The sequence below is a fragment of the Pteropus alecto genome, unplaced genomic scaffold, assembly GCF_000325575.1.
Source record: "Pteropus alecto unplaced genomic scaffold, ASM32557v1 scaffold123, whole genome shotgun sequence".
Classification (NCBI taxonomy): domain Eukaryota; kingdom Metazoa; phylum Chordata; class Mammalia; order Chiroptera; family Pteropodidae; genus Pteropus; species Pteropus alecto.
The window spans coordinates 163,494-179,357 of NW_006433950.1; positions in this window are offsets into that span (position 1 = coordinate 163,494).

Sequence of the window (15,864 nt, forward strand, 5' to 3'; positions counted from 1 at the left end):
GTGGGGGCGGAGAGGCAGCGACCCCAGAAGACAGCTCACCCCAGCCCGGGGCGCGTGAGCGAGGAGCAGGAGGGGACGCGGTCGCCGGGTCCAGCGGTGCCCGGAGCCCCACCCCGGGCCCTTCAGCGGAAGGATCCCGTTGTTGGTTAAGTCGCTTGGTTTGAACCGTTGGTCCCTTGGAGTCACAAGTAACCGGGAGGTGTAGGGAGGCCGTATTCACTCAGGAGGAGGACGAAGGTGGCCCCGGGAGGGGCCGCGGGCGAGGAGCGCGGAGCTGCACCGGGGCCGGAGGCCTGGCCAGCGCGGCGGCCGCCGCCGCACGCGAGGCAGAGCACCCCAGAAATAACGCGCGGGGCACCCCCGCCCTGCTCTGCCGCCACTGTGCGCGCCTTCTGCGGACCCCTCCCTCGCTCCGGTCCCCCGTCCGCTGTAGAGGGGGCTTTGCTGAGGGCTGACTGCGTGCCAGGCACTGCGCTCAGCGTGTGCCCGCGTCCCCCCCGTGGGTCCCCCAGGCAACCAGCAGGTCCTGCCGCGGCGCTTCCTGCCCTTCCCGTAGGTCCTCCGCAGCAACGGGGTTTGGGGGGCGCAGGCGAAAGCGGGGGACACTGGTTTGAGGGCCCTGGAGCCGGCTGCACGGAGCAGTTTATTAAACCCACTCTGACAGCAACGCGCTCATGGGGTTTTGTGCATTGTCTTTGGGGGGGGGATTTTTGGAGCTGTCACTGGGTTAAGCTGAGAAGTAAAAAGGATGTGGGGGAAAATCACACTATTAAATGTTAATACTTCTTCTTGTTTTAATTAGCTTCTTTCCCCTACAGGCAGGTAGAGGACGGAGCCTTCAGACACCTGCTTTTGGCTTCAGAATGAGGCCCTCGCGCAGCCAGCGCGCTAATTACGGGGAGCGGTTTCTTCCCCGCGCTAATTACGGGGAGCGGTTTCTTCCCCGCAAAGAGAGCTGAGTGTTTCAGCCTTGCGCTGGCTGGTGCGTTTTGGTGAGCAGGTTAGAAATGTTAAATGCGCTTCGTGAATAGTCCTAGCAATGGGGGGCGCTGGCTGTGCTGGGATGTTCCCCACATGGGAACCCCAAAGGTCAGCGCGGGCTCCACCCCTGACCTTCTGGCATCAGCCCGAAGGGGTCCCTGATGAACACACAGGGGTCCCAGGGAAGGTCACACGCTTCAGATTCAGACCGCGTTCTCGCTCTCCCTGGGGACGGCGCCCCCAGTTCCGCCCCATCCCACGGGCAACGTCTCCCAGCCCCTCAGGGCCCAGCGTGGTGATGCCGCCCCAGGAAGCCTGCCAGGATGCGGGGGGTGGGGTGGGGTGGGGGAGGGAGTGCTTCTCCCGGAGCAGGGTCGCTGTCCATGTCTCAGGCTGCTGATGGGGTGTCTGGCCCATTCTTCCGGGGTCCCTGCTGTGCCAGCAAAGCCCTGTCTCTGCCGAGACACTGAGCAGGCTGGTGTCCCCTCCCTTTTCTGGCCGTGTGTCCCATCAAGGAGCGGGGAGGAAGGAAGCATGGGAGAGAGGGAGGGAGGAAGGAGGAGTAAGATCTCATACCGTTTGATATTTTAAAAATAGACCTAATTAGATGGGGACGTGTCTGCCGAGTGTAACCTCTCCTTTCCAGGGAGGCGGGTGTGGGCGACGGAGGGGCGTGGCTTGCTGAGTGGACTGGTGGGTTTGAAGGCACAAACAATCAAGATAGAGGAGGTCCCAATTCCCCTTACGGGAGAAGGGGACACGGGGTGGGGCAGGGGCAGGGAGGGGTTGGAAGAAGAAGGGGACCCCGAGAGGAGAAGGGGGCCAGGAGGATGAGGGGTGGGCGCAAGAGACAGTGAGAGACAGGGAGGCCAGGCAGGCGGCTGGAGGGGGACCTGGGAAAGAGCAGACGGGGTTCAAAATTAATCCTATGAAATTATTTCCATTACGTGTAATGTAAACGCTTGTGTTTCCACGTGTTAGTAACGCATGACGAAGGTGTGGGGTCTGGGGGTGGAGGAGGCTCTTCCAACGGTGGGGCTCGGCTTTGCGGTGGACCCCGGCCACACGCCCCTGCGAGGCCTGGTCTCCTTCAGCTCCTGGGGGCGCCGTGGCAGCCGGGCTGCCGGGGGCTGCTAGTCCCCACGTCCTGGCCTGTCATCCTGGACCTTTAACTTAACCGCTGCGCCTTCGCTCTCGTGTCTGCAAAGTAGGGCTAAAGATGAGGCTTTAACATAACAACGTGCAAAATGTTTAAAACGGTGCGGGGCGCAAGAAACATGTTCAATATTATTCTCTCCTTTTTCTCTTTTCTAACCCGAGGGAATGTATTAGAGCGAGAAGGGCATCGAGAATATGCAGGAAAACCTTTCAAATATGCTTACGAAGGTTGCTAGACAAAATATAGGACGCCCAGTGAAATCCGAACTTCAGACCGCAGCAGATGACTCGAAATTGAAATGGGACTGAACCTCCTGCATCGTTAGCTGATAAATTCGGCGACCCTCATTCCTACCCTTCGACCCTAAGGTTTCACTTCTGGGAATGTATTCTAAGGAAATAACCTTAAATAAGAAAAGTTTTATACAAGAAACTTTTCCCTGGAGTGTTTTGAAAATACATGTTGAAAAATGAAGAATAAGCACCATGTCCGATGGAAGGAACATCGAGTATGTCAGGATATAGCTCCTCGACTGAATAATATAGTGTCCTAAAAATGCTGTTTCCGAAGAAGAGACAATAGCACGGGGGGGTGGGAATGATATTAAGGAAAAAAATCGGAATAAAATTATAAAATGTAAAAAAGTATTTACAACTCTAAAGTCCTCCTTAAATATAGAAAAAAAACCCACCTGACCGGAAACCAGGTACGACGTTCATGGTGGTCGTCCCTGCGGCGAGATGCTGAGACTTTTCTTTCTCCATCGATGCGCACCCCCGATTTTCTGTACTGCCCCAGGCCTGCTTTAGTTTAAAAGCCGCTTTTCTGTGTTCCCCGCGTGGGGTGGGGGGAGTGGCTGGCGCCAGGACCCTGGGGTTCTGAGGCCCGGGAGGGTGGGGGTCACGTGGATCTCGCCCTGGATCTCTCTTCTTTCCCCTTCCTCCTCTCTCTGAACTCCCCTCCCCCCTCCTCTCTGTGCAAAGGGCGAAGCACGGCGTGGGAGAGCCCGGCGAGGCCGATCCTGGGTCTCCCATCCCACGGGGGCCACGCGTCTGGCTTCGAGAGGCTGGCGTGCCTGGCGGGCTGTGTGCGGGTCCCGCGTGACGGACTTGCTGGGACATAGGGGCATTTGGGCTGAGGGGGTCCTGAGAACCCTCATGTCCAGTTCCTAGAACTGCCCACCCAGATGAGGTCCCTGTGTGCTCTCCTGTGCCCCCTCCCCTCCCCCATCCCTGTAATTTACAAAGTTCTTTAAAAAAAATCCATATTTCCCTGCTGAGACTTTGCTTAATGAAGTATTTTATTGTGTTCTCTCCTTTAAAAAGAATGAGGTTGAATGTTGATTAAATTAATTTTTGCTTTAATGTATTTCCCTCCATATTTCACACTGTGGACACAACTGTTTCTGCAAATGACTTTTTCCAAGATGCCCGGTTTAGTTTTAATTGCCTCTGTCCTTCGGTTTGGTTCCAAGCGATGCTCGTTATTTCTATTTGCTTAGCGGTCACGGCCTGGAGATAGCGCAGGGAAAGCTCCTTCCCGTGGCGAGGCTACGGCTCAGAAAGGTGGGGACACAGTCGTCCTGAACGGGGTACACAGCACAGGGCACTTTCCTGTGGTTCCTGGAACCGAAATACAAACACCCCGCTCTCCTGTTTGTGAGCCGTCCCACAGTACTGACACCTGTCGACAGGCACGACCCCCGTCCTCCACGTTGCAGTGAGGTCCCCCCGCAGTGTACAAGGTCATCACGTGGGCAGTTATCCCCAAGTTTAAGGCCAAGGGAAGAAACGGTTGCCTGGTGTTTTGCCGCCTGTGGGGACATCTGTGGACTAGGCCTTTCTGACCTAAAGGGAGGCAACTTTCCACGACGACGCTATGAAAAAGAAGAAAGCCCCGCCAATAAGCATTTCGGTCTTAAATATGTGTGCTTTCTGAAAACCTGTTTACACCAAAGTACTCCGTCTTCCTTATGAAAATGGGCAAAGAACAGAAAGCAGGAACAAGGCGTGTGTGTGCGTGAGTGTGCGCGTGAGTTCACGTGTCACTCAGATAATCCTGCCGCTGGGGGTCACCACTCCCTGGAGGGACAGGAAAGCTCCAGCTGGGCTCAGGTCCTTCCGTGCCCCCCACCCCCGCCCCACCTCCTGCACTACCGTCTTTCAGCCGGAGGCGGGAAGGGCCACCTGTCACCGCCTGTCCAGCACGCGTCCATCCCCCTTCTTAACCTTAACGTTCCTCTGGGAAAACACGAACTCACTGCTGAACTCCGCAGCGAGTGGAGTGATGGATTCAAAGCCAGAGCCAAGGGCGCTCGCGTGTCCCACGGTTACCCCGTCTGAGCCAGGGATACCGAGAGGCCTCCTGAGACGCCTCCTGGTAAGCGGAAGCCGTTTCTGCTGGTCGCGAGGCTGAAGGTGGCCGTCTTGCCCGCCGGGGACCCTGCCTGAGAGGGTGTCCACGCGGAGGACAGAAGGGCCGGGGAGCAGAGGCCACCCCTCTGGGGCGGTTCTCTGTTACCTGAGTGGACGCATTCATTTTGTGCTGACTCCAGTCGGGGTCACACTTTCTGCCATTAGCTTGAAGTGGGGAGTGGGGGGTAGTAACGGTTACTTTTCAAATAAAATGATATTCAGTGAGTGTCCCAGTTCGGTGCTTAGTGGAAAGCTGCAGAGGGGGAGAATGTTCCCCCCAAAGTGTCCAAGGGTGCCAGACGGGCTCAGACTCCTGCTGTGGACTGACTTCAAGTCGGATTTCAAATTTACTTCCTTTGTGGTCAGAGAACATACTTTGTAAGTTTCCGTTCTTTTGAAATCTATTGAAATTCATTTTCATACGCAGTACACTGTCTACTCAGTGAACGTCTACTTGAACTTGAGAAAAATGTGCATCCTGCAGTTGTTCGGTGTAGCGTTCTAAAAACGTCAAGTAGGCTCCAGGGGTGTGTTCTCCGGGTAGTTCGTGTCTTCCCTGGTTTCTTGTATCATCATTCTGTTCTTTCCCGAGAAAGTCGTCTTTGAGGCTCCCGTGATCACGGCCTTGTCTGGTTCTGCTTTTCATATTGCCAGGTTTTCATGCGTATATTTTGAAGACCTGACGCGATGCACACGGACACTTCTAAGAGTCCTATCTTCCCGCTGTGATGACCCTTTGACAGCGATGAAAAGTCTCCTTTGCCTCTCGTAAGACCTCTCGTTATGAAATCTATTTTGACCGATATTCCTAGAAGCATCTCAGCGTTTTTTATGCTTACGCGTCACATATTTTTTACATCTTTTTTCGTCTTTTGGCTCTCGATCCATTTTCGTATCTGAATTTAAGGTGAGTCTATTGAAGACAGCAGACGCTGAGTCTTGCTTTTTATCTGAACATCTCTGCCCCGGAATGGAGTGCGTGTTCTTTTTGCACTTAATGCAATTATTGGTATGCGCTCAAATAGCTACCATTTTGCTATTTGTTTTCTGTTTGCCTTTCTTTTGTTCCTGTTGCTATCCCTCTGTTCCTACTTTCTTGCTTTCTTTTGTGTTAATGAAATATTTTAGTATTTCGCCTAAGTTTCCCTCCTGGCTTTCTGGCTGTGTATCTGGGCATTATGTGTTTAGTGATTCTAGGCGTTACGATACCCGCCTGTAACTTAACCCATTCTACCTGTAATAATACTGGGTTCCTTCGCATGAAGTAGAGAAGCCTCGAAACAGTACGTTTAGTTTTGCCCCCTGGTCCTTAGTGCTGTTTTTGTCATATATATCCACTACATGCTATAAACTGCCTAACATATTATTAAAATACTATATTTTTTTAAAGGAAGTCATATGTTTTTCAAGAAGAAAATTTAAAATACGGTCTTTGATATTCACCAACATACCTATGAATGCCAGAGCATCTTATTTCTTCAGCTTAAGGGACTTCCTGTTCGTAATGCTCGTAATGCAGGTCTGTGGGTGACAAATGATCACAGTTGGTGTGTCCCCAAATTGCTTTTATTTTACATTCATTTTTGAAGGATCATTTCTCTAGTTGTAATATTCTTGGTTTACAGTTCTCTCGTGCTCTTAGTATTTTATTTATGTTGTTCTTATTTCTTTTGGCTTCTATTGTTTATGATAAGAAATCAGTCATTATTCTTGCTGATTTTCCCCAGATGTTACCAATCTTTTTTTTTCTTAAGGTATGATTGACATACGATATTTTTTATTCTCAAGTGCGCAGCATATTGATTCGACGTTTACATACCTTATGAGGTAGTCCCCATGATCGGTCTTGTAACCCTCTGTCCCCGTCCGTGCAAAGTGCAAAGTTACTACGTTATTATTAACTATACTTCCCATGCTGTACATTAGGTCTCTGTGACTTATTTAATTTATAACTCGGAGTTTGTAGTACTTAATCCCCTTTACCTTTTATATCCAGCCCCGCATCTCTCTCCCCTCTGACAACCATCAGTTTGTTCTCTGTGTCTATAAGTCTGTCTCTATTTTGCTTGTTTGTTTTGTTTTTTAGATTCCAGATATAAGTAAATCACAGAGGATTTGTCCGTCTCTGTCTGACTTATTTCATTTAACATAAAACCCTCTAGGCCCATCCATGTTGTCGCAAATGGTGACATTTCATGCTTTTTCGTTGCTGAGTAATATTCCCCTGTGTGTATGGACCGCCTCTTCCTTATCCATACCTCTATCACTGGGCATAGGTGGCTTCCATATCTTGGTGATTGTAAATAATGCTGCAGTGAATATAGGGGAACATATATCTTTTGAATTAGTGTTTTGTTTTCTTTGGGTGAATGGCCAGACGCGGGATGGATGAATGTCCAGACGCGGGATTGCTGGGTCGTGTGGTAGCTCCGTTTTTTAATTTTTCTGAGGAAACTCCACAGGGTTTCCCACAGTGGCTGAGCCAAAGGTGCACGAGGGTTCCCTTTCCTCCCGGCCCTTGCCATTTGTGGTCTTTTTGATAATAGCCATTCAGTGAGGTGACATGTCCCTGTGGTTTTGACTTGCATTTCCCTGATGGCTGGTGATGTTGGGCATCTTTTCATGGGTCCGTTGGCCGTCTCTGCGTCCTCTTTGGAGAAGTGTCTAGTCGGGTCCTCCGCCCGTTTTTAAACTGATGTGGAGTCGTATGAGTTCTTTATACATTTCTGTTATTAGCCCCTTATCAGATGATAGCTGTATCTCTTGTTCCTGTCCTAGGATTTCTCTAGCCGTGAGGTGTTAGCTACCCGGGAATATGCTCGATAGTTACGCATATTGAACTTGGAAGCTTCCTGAAGTTATGCCCGTGGGCCGCACTTGACCTGTGGGCCGCACTTGACCTGCGGGGATGGGAGCCAACGAGCAAATGCCTCCCTTTTACCCTCCACCTCGACAGCCCTGAGGCACGTGTGGCGAGGTTTCCCGTCGCCCCCACAGCGGCCCGCTCAGTACCACATCCTCTACTGACTTTTCTTCCTTCCTCGTTTCTCCCGCATCTCTGGCTCTAGCTTCCTGGGATCATGTTCCAGGTCGAGTCCCTGACACACACTTCCGGTGAAGCTCTCCTCGTGGAGGGGCCTGGAGTCAGACGGTGCTCGGCCTGGTCTGGCTCCCGCTTGCTTCTCTGATCTCTCTTCGGCTCGCTCGCTAAAGCCCATTATTCTGGCCTCATTGGTACTAGGATGTACCAACTTTATTCCCACCTCGGGGCCTTCGGACATCTGCCCAGCTCTTCCTGTGCCGCCTCCTCTGGCCTCTGCTCACGTGCCACCACTACAGAGGAGAGCTGGAGGGTCACCCAGTGCCAACAGACCTCGCTCCCAGCGCGGGCCTGCTCCATCCACCTACCTGTTTACTTTCCGAGAGTACCCGCCATGCGCTGAGATGCGTTGCTCGCTTATTGTGCACCTTGTGCATTGTCCGTGGGTGACTGGGTTACTCGCTGGAGGCCTCCTGGCCGTCTGGTGCTCGGGTTCCTCCCCCGGTCCCACAAGGTACAGGTTCAGCCCCGTCTTCTCCTAAAATGCCCGTTCCAGACGCAAGAGCCAGACAGTCATACGAATGTTTCAAACGGGCCCAGTCAGTATAAGGCGATGAGTGACAACCAGCACTCAGCCTCTGTTTCTAGAGCACAACGGGAGCTGGCGGGGACCCTGGGACAGCCCGAGAGCCCGGGCCCTGTCTAAGGAGCCTCCTCCCCCCGAATCCCTAGCTCCTCGTCATCACCTAGGAATGCGGCTAATACTGCTTGACACTCTGGTTTCTCAACGTAAAAAAACGACAAGTCTGATTTAGTGAGCATATGTGAAACCTCCAAATTTTAAAACATTGGTCATTGATTCCATTCTTAGCACATCCTGGGCCATAAGAAACTTGGAAGCCGTGCTGTGCCCTGGGCGTGGCAGGCTCTGGGCTGGATGGGCCCGCCTCGCTCGCTGGCCTTGGTCATTCCACAGTCAGGGCCGCTAGAGTTGGGCGCTCCAAGCTATAGATGCTGCTTTGGCAGAGTCAGAACCAGGGACCCACCTGGTCCTGGCAGGACGTGAGCGGAGAAGGTGCCTGCTGGCATGTGGGGGGAAGGCAGCCGGCCCGATGAACTGTTCCCTGTTTGTAAATCCGTAAATCCCAGGTGACAAGGACGAGGACTACGTGACCTTTAGATAAGGTACCATAAACCTTTCTTGGATGATTAACCTTTTCAAGAAGCGGGCATGTGCAGCACTTAATATCTGAAAAGGTGTAACGTGGCAAGACGGAGCCGTAAGCGTGAGCAATGGGGACGCAGCGGCTTTCTCCGAGTTCACTATGGCGGCCGTAGCTACTTAATTCATAAGGCGTCTGCATCGATACCGTGTTAGTTGTGTTCATGCAAATTACCACTTACTTCACATTAAAAGACGAACGCGGACAGCAAGCTGAACTTTCGAAAAACAAACATTAACAGAAGACAAAATAATAATGGTCCTGGCTGGTCGTTCGTGCTGCTGAAGATCATACGTCAGCATCTCCATGGGTCTCTCTCACCGTAAAAAATAAATTCCACTGTGCTCTAAGTTAGTCTCAAGGTTTCAATGGGATAAGGATTCCTTTTCTCCTCTGTGTTTAAAAATTGCTTTACTTAATAAGTTAACCAGCTTAAGAAAACGGTTTTCACTCCCGCGGTGGGCCGGGCCGTGGCCAGAGGCGGGTGCTCTCTGTCTGACCTGGCTGGCGCAGGCACCCTCCTGGGGGCTTCTTCCCACGGCCACACCCCGGCCGTTGTTTACTTCCCTTTCCTTCTGCAAAGCTCAGGGGACATGCGCTCATCTGTCTATTTCATTGGTACGTAGTCACTAAACGTGTAGTGTGACAAGCCACGTGGGGACACGGTGACGAACGGAAAAGGTATGGGAAAACCGAGGAAACGTCGGGGTCCCTGATATTAAAGTGTGATGCTGATTTTCTTTTCTAGATTTCAGGGGGCTGGGCAGGCGGGAGGAGCGTCGAGGTTCTGTGAAGGTCCTCGTCTGGCTGAAGCAGATGCCGTCAGCTGCCCGCAGGAGCGCGCGAGGCCGACCACAAACGAGGACGCAGAGCATCACGGTTTTAGATGCTGATGAGTAAAAGGGAGAAGGAAAGGGTGGTGGGGTCGAGAGTGACGGGGGGGAGGGTGAGGAGACGAGTTTAAACCGGGTATTTTTTATTAAATTTATTTTCATTATGGTGACATTGGTTAACAAAATCCAGTAAGTTTCAGGTGTACAATTCAACAGTAAGGCATATATATATATACATGTTGCACTGTGTAAAGTGGGTATTAGCGAAAGGCTTCAGGGGGTGGTGGCACCGAACCTGAGAACCACGTGACAGGAAGGCCCCAGCTGTCAAAGACCTGGGCAGTGGTGAGTACCAGGCACAGTGACAACCGGAGCATGGGCCCCGCCATGGAGCGTGTGTGGCACGTGAGAGCACAGGAGGTGCCAAGGGCAGCTGGCCACCATGAGCGGTCAGTCGGCGGGGCCCGGAAGGCGGGGCGAAGGGCTTGGCTGGAACCCTATGTGGCTTCCCTCTCTGGACCCCTGGGTCTGTCCACGGGAGCCCCCCACCCTCCCTGTCTTCCTCACACGGTCACTGTAGAAGCAAGAGAGGTTCGCTTTCCGCCACCTCACAAACAGAGGCAGATTTACCTATTTACATTTTAATTGTAAAAATCATAATGTAAAGTCAATGTAAAAAAAGTCAGATAATATAGAAAAATATGAAAGAGGAAGCAAAAATATATAAAATATAATATAAAGATAATTCTGCTGTCCAATGATGTTAATGAACATTTGATGTGCATGTTACTACACCTTTCTGTTAGCAAAAACAGATGTCTATAGGCACACAGACACCTTTAACAAAAACCTTTTCGTGAACACAGATTTATAAGCTGCTGTTTTCACTTGATACATCGAGTATCATTTACCTTGTCATTAAACATCTACAATGTGACATTAAATGCTGGCGAAGAAATTTTACGAGCGTATCTCAATCTAACCAATTCTGCATTAAGTCTGGGGATCATCTTCTTATATGATAAACAACACCGCAGTGAACATCTTTGCACATTCATCTTCACACACTCGCCTGACGGTTTGTGGGGCACGCGTCCCCACGGCTGGAGGGGACGGATCCAAGGCTTTGGGCAGTCGCAGAGCCCTGTCCGCAGAGAACAAAAAGGCCCCTGGGCGGGCCTCCCATGGGGACACAAGAGCTGCCCTGACCCCTGAGGTGGCAGTGCCCCAGGGCCAGATCTGCTGTCCCCAGATCCATCCACCTGGACTGAAGCCCAGACTCTTGTGACCCCTGTTTTCTGGTGTCCCCGGCGAGTCAGGCCAGGTTCTCTTGTGATCTGGAGACAGGTAAGTGTCTGGCGGGTTATCTGGCTTCATCGTGGGACAAAGCTACAGGGGTGAGGGGTGGAGAGCCCGTCGGGGTCTGGGTGGAGAGGGCAGGTGAAGCGTGACCTCCAGAACCTCCAGATGTCCACATCCGGCTCCCTCCCAGGAAGAGGCCTACAGATGGCCTCTTCCAGGGGGGCCTGGAGACACCCCTCGCTGCAGGAGCTGATGGAGGAACCAGTCTCGGGTGCAGAGGCGGCTGCCCGGTGCCAGGCACTTACCCTCCCCGGCCGAGCGACGCTGTTCTCAGTGCCTGCCTCCTCTTGCATGCGCCCACGTGGTCTCTCATCCTCCTTCCCTTCCCTGCCACCCCTACCCCAGGCCATCCCAGGGGACCCTCCTCCCCCAGGGGCCAGGTTCTGTCTCCCACTGGCATAATCACTTCTGCACTCCCATGTGTCCCGAGCACCGGATGCCACGTAAGCATCTGCCCACTTGCCCGCAGCCAGCCCACCTTTCTTGGCCTCCATCTGTGTTCGTAAAGTGCCGTCGTAGATTGAATGGAAGGAATCCGGCTATTCTGCCCCAGCTGTAGACAGAGCTTCTGTGGGGGACACAAAAGAGTGCACGACTGTCCCCCTCGTGAGGGACTTACTTAGTGGAGGCACAGCGGGGAGTGTGGGGTGCTGCCCTGGACCCCCATGAGGCCATAAGCCGTGCATCCTGCGGGCGTTCACAGGGACACTGATAGCGACAGCAGAGCTCATCAGCGTGCGGTCTGCACCGCCAGAGCCACGCCGTGTGGGTGTCACCCCATCTTCCCGTGACATGCACCCTCTTCGATCCCTACTTACCATGAGAAAACAGGCCAGGAGAAGCGAAATGAGAGGCAGAAGCTGGACACTTCCGCGGGTCTGCCGAGTCCTCCTGGGAGGACCGTGCTGGACCTCATCGCGGAGGGATGAGGGAAAAGGGGGGGGTTCCAGCTGGGCGCCAGCACCCCGGAAGCCGAGCAGCTTGGGCCTCGTGCGGCCGCCTGCCCCTGGCCTCAGCCTTCATCACACATCATTCCCATCCTTCCGGCTCTACCATTAATAGGACATGCCATCAGTTATTTGGACTCAAATCTGACAAATTAAATTGCAGAAAATTAAATAAGTTGTAGATCGATGTTATCAGAACGATCGATTAATTATTCCTTCTAATTAAAATGACCAGTGCCTAATACCTTTCACTTATATTTTATGGCCCATTTTCTAATTCAGAGCTTTTAGGTGATTGCATTGACCGCAAGTACACGCACACCGTGGAAGCAAATAATTTATTAATCAGCACAGCTCATTATGGAAGATCTGATTTAATAACCATCACCGAGATACAAGAGGTGGGTTTAATTCAGCCTGGGCTTTTCTCAAGGTGCTGGAGGTTTGTCATTTCACTCCGTTTTGTGGTTCTGCGTGCCACGTGACATTCCTTCTCTTGTCAAAAAGAATCGTAAGAAAAAAATAGGCGTGTGTACTTGTGAAACAGGTGAACGGACTAACTCAAGTGGTTCTTCAAAGTTATGTTTTAACTTTAATCTTTTAGCACGAAGGGTTCGTGACTGAATGTATTGCCGGGGTCCCGGGAAAAGCGCTCTCAGGATTCGGGGAGGAAAGGGCCTTCGCACGTTCGAACGGGTGCCACCTTCGCGGTGACCCCGAAATACAAATTAAATAGCAAGCACTTCACAAGCTGCTTCCCTACCTCCATCAGCTTTGAAATGCGTACAAACAAAAGTTCTCATTGAACCTATGATTTATTATTCCACTGGCAACGCCGGACACCTGGCCGGTGTCCGAGGAGGAAACTGGGGCTCAGAGAGGTTTCGTAACTTGCCCGAGTGACTCCGGCAGTGAGCAGAGGACTTGGGACCAAGCCTGGCAGCTGACTTGGGAGCCCAGGCTCTTCGTGACTGTTCTATTAACTCGACACACTTTTCAGGGGGCACCTAATACAATACGAGTGTAAAAAAAATGGGAGGTTTTGGTGCCACGGCTGGCAGCTTACTTGGCAAGAGATGGATGTCTGGCTGATAGAGAAACTGATTCGGTTTTCAACAAAGCCTGCAGATTAATCACACTTAATGAATGTGACTAATGTGTTAAAGGAACGAGCGATTAAATTATTAGCATTCTGAACTTCTCCTGCCTGGCTAATTTCTTCTCCTCCCTAGGGTCACCATCTTTCAAAGAGGTAGGGACACAGAATTACTGATATGGATTTTATGGAACAGAAATGCATTTTAAATGGCTTAAACTGGGGACAGTCTGTGCGGTTCTCAAGTGGCTGTCAGTCTTCACGTCTCGCTGCTCACGCAAGGGGTGTGGGCTGAGGGAAGAGGCTGAAACTGTCACAGAGGCTGGAATTGGAGACGGGAGGCCAGGCATTTCCTGGGGAAATGGCTTGGAAACAGGAGACAGGCGTGGGGGGCCCCTCTGCGGGGAGGTGAACTGCCTTTCTGTTTAAGCACAAGGGGGGATGAAAGTGGCTGAGGAGGGATGTCCCCTGAGGTGCCGCACTGGCTTTGTGCTTTATCCAGGATCACACGCGGGACTGCTGCGTCACTGATGCATTTTGAGGATGATCTTTGGAGAATCCCGGCATGGTCTCCCCAGAGCACACTCTGCTTCCTGACTCTGTACACAACCCATTGCCGGATGGGAGCGCCAGGTCTATAGGGCAGGGGTCCCCAAGCCCAGGCCCACAGACCGGTTAGGAACCGGGCTGCACAGCAAGAGGCGAGCGGTGGGCCAGCGAGCGAAGCTTCCTCTGTATTTGTAGCTGATCCTCAGCGCGGGCACCACCGCCTCAGCTCTGCCTCAGATCATCAGGCATCAGATGCTCACGGGAGCGCCGGGCCCTGGTGCCAGAAAGGTTGGGGACCGCTGCTTTAGGGAGCAAGGAGTGTCTCGGAGTACAACTCACGGACTTGGGGCCGGGAGATGCCACCGCTGTTGGCATTCCACGACTTTTGGCAACTGATCAGGTTTGTTCACGTGTTGTGTAAACCGGGGGTCCCACACTCAGAGACCTCAGAGGACAGATGGGTAATGTGACCGAAGTGGACAAGACGGGAACGAACCCAGAGCAGGAGGCGAGTACTCACCCCAGTCTTGTTCCACGCGACGGCCCAGGACCAACGTCGTTAAACCTTTTTTGGAGAAAAAGACGTGTGTGTGCGTGCGTGAGCGTTTCTTTTTGCTGCTGTAATGAATCACCACGAATTTAGTGGCTAAAAACAACACGAATTGATTATTTTACAGTTCCGGAGATCAGAAGTCTCCAATGGGTCTGCAGGGCTGTGTTCCTTCTGGGGGCTGCAGGGGAGAATCGCTGTCCTCGCCTTCCACAGGCTCGCGAGCCCTGCATTCCCGGGCTCCGGGCTCCGCTCCTCCGGCTTCGCAGCCAGCAGCCTCATACCTTCTCTCCGATCCGATGTCCTGCTTTTCCCTGACAAGGACCCCGTGATTTCATCGGGCCCACCGGGACAATCAAAGATAATCACCGGGTCTCAACATCCTTGCCAATGTCGTCCTTGGGGCAATTAGGACAGCCAAGACCCAGGTCCTGAGAAGGGTCCAGGAGGAAGTAAGTGGTCAGTGTGCTGTGGACCTAGAGAGAGGAACACAGACAAGTCAGCGGGAATCAAAGGAAATCTCAGAGGCGGTGGGCGACGCGTCAGGGAAAAACAAGCCCCGCAAACCCTCGCTACTTTACGGGTGAGGAGACAAGGCATGAGCGGGAGGGAGACTTGTCCAGGGCACGGAGCCCACGCACAGCACAGAGCAGAGGAACTTTGTCTGTTTATACACCCACCACTACCACGGTCCTGCCAAATCCGTACACTGCTTGTATTAATATTTCCTTCATATTCAAATCAACTCGTTCTTGATCTAAATAAATGCGAAACGAACTTTATCTCAGTACAGTCATTGGAAAATCAGTGTGGATAGAAAATAAACACTATAAAAATAAACGATGTCGTTAAGGCCTCTCCAGTTCAACTTCCTGCTAAGGGCTTGGAATTCAAGACTTATTCATTTAAAGAGCAGATGAGCAAATGTTAGAGAGGAATCCAAGATGCGTTAGCACCAAACGGTGACTTTCTCATTAGCATTAGCATAATCGGAAGGATAGGAAGCAAAGCGAAAAGGGGATTTCTCACCATGCGATAGGAAATGATTTAAAGCCGTCGCCCTGCAGCCTCTAAAATCTGACTTAGGGAAAGCGGCGGTGGTCAAGGGCACAGTCTCAGGAGGCAGACTAGCCCGCTTCCTGGCGTGCCGCCCGCCCAGCCCTGCACAGGACCTCGGTTTCCTCGTCAGACAAACAGCTGTTACTTCATGGGGACCTTGACTATGAAAGGAAGAATGAAGGTAAAGCACAAAACCTAACACACAGCAAATGCTTAAACATAAGCCATTATCATTATCATTATTACTGAGCTCTGCACACAAGCCCCTAGCGTTTTCAAAAATTTTTTTTTGGATAATGACAATAATTATTAAGCACATAGCAGTTACTATGCACTGGTCTCTTCTCGGTTTAACATACAAATCCTATTTTACATATATTAGGATATATCTATTAAGATAGATGTGCATATTAGAATATATATGCACATATGTTAAGAACTATTATCTTATTATCTTATTATCCCTGTTTAAACTATGATAATTTATTCCTATCCCTGGGTCCCTATACATGTAGGTTTTGCCCGAAGGGACCGCAGAGTCGGCCCACGGGACGTTCCTGGAGTCCTTTGCCAACTTTCTTCTGGGAAGGTCCGGGGATACAGACCACCGCCGCCGAGGCTAATTGACGGCGAGCCGCCCCCTCGGCCCCG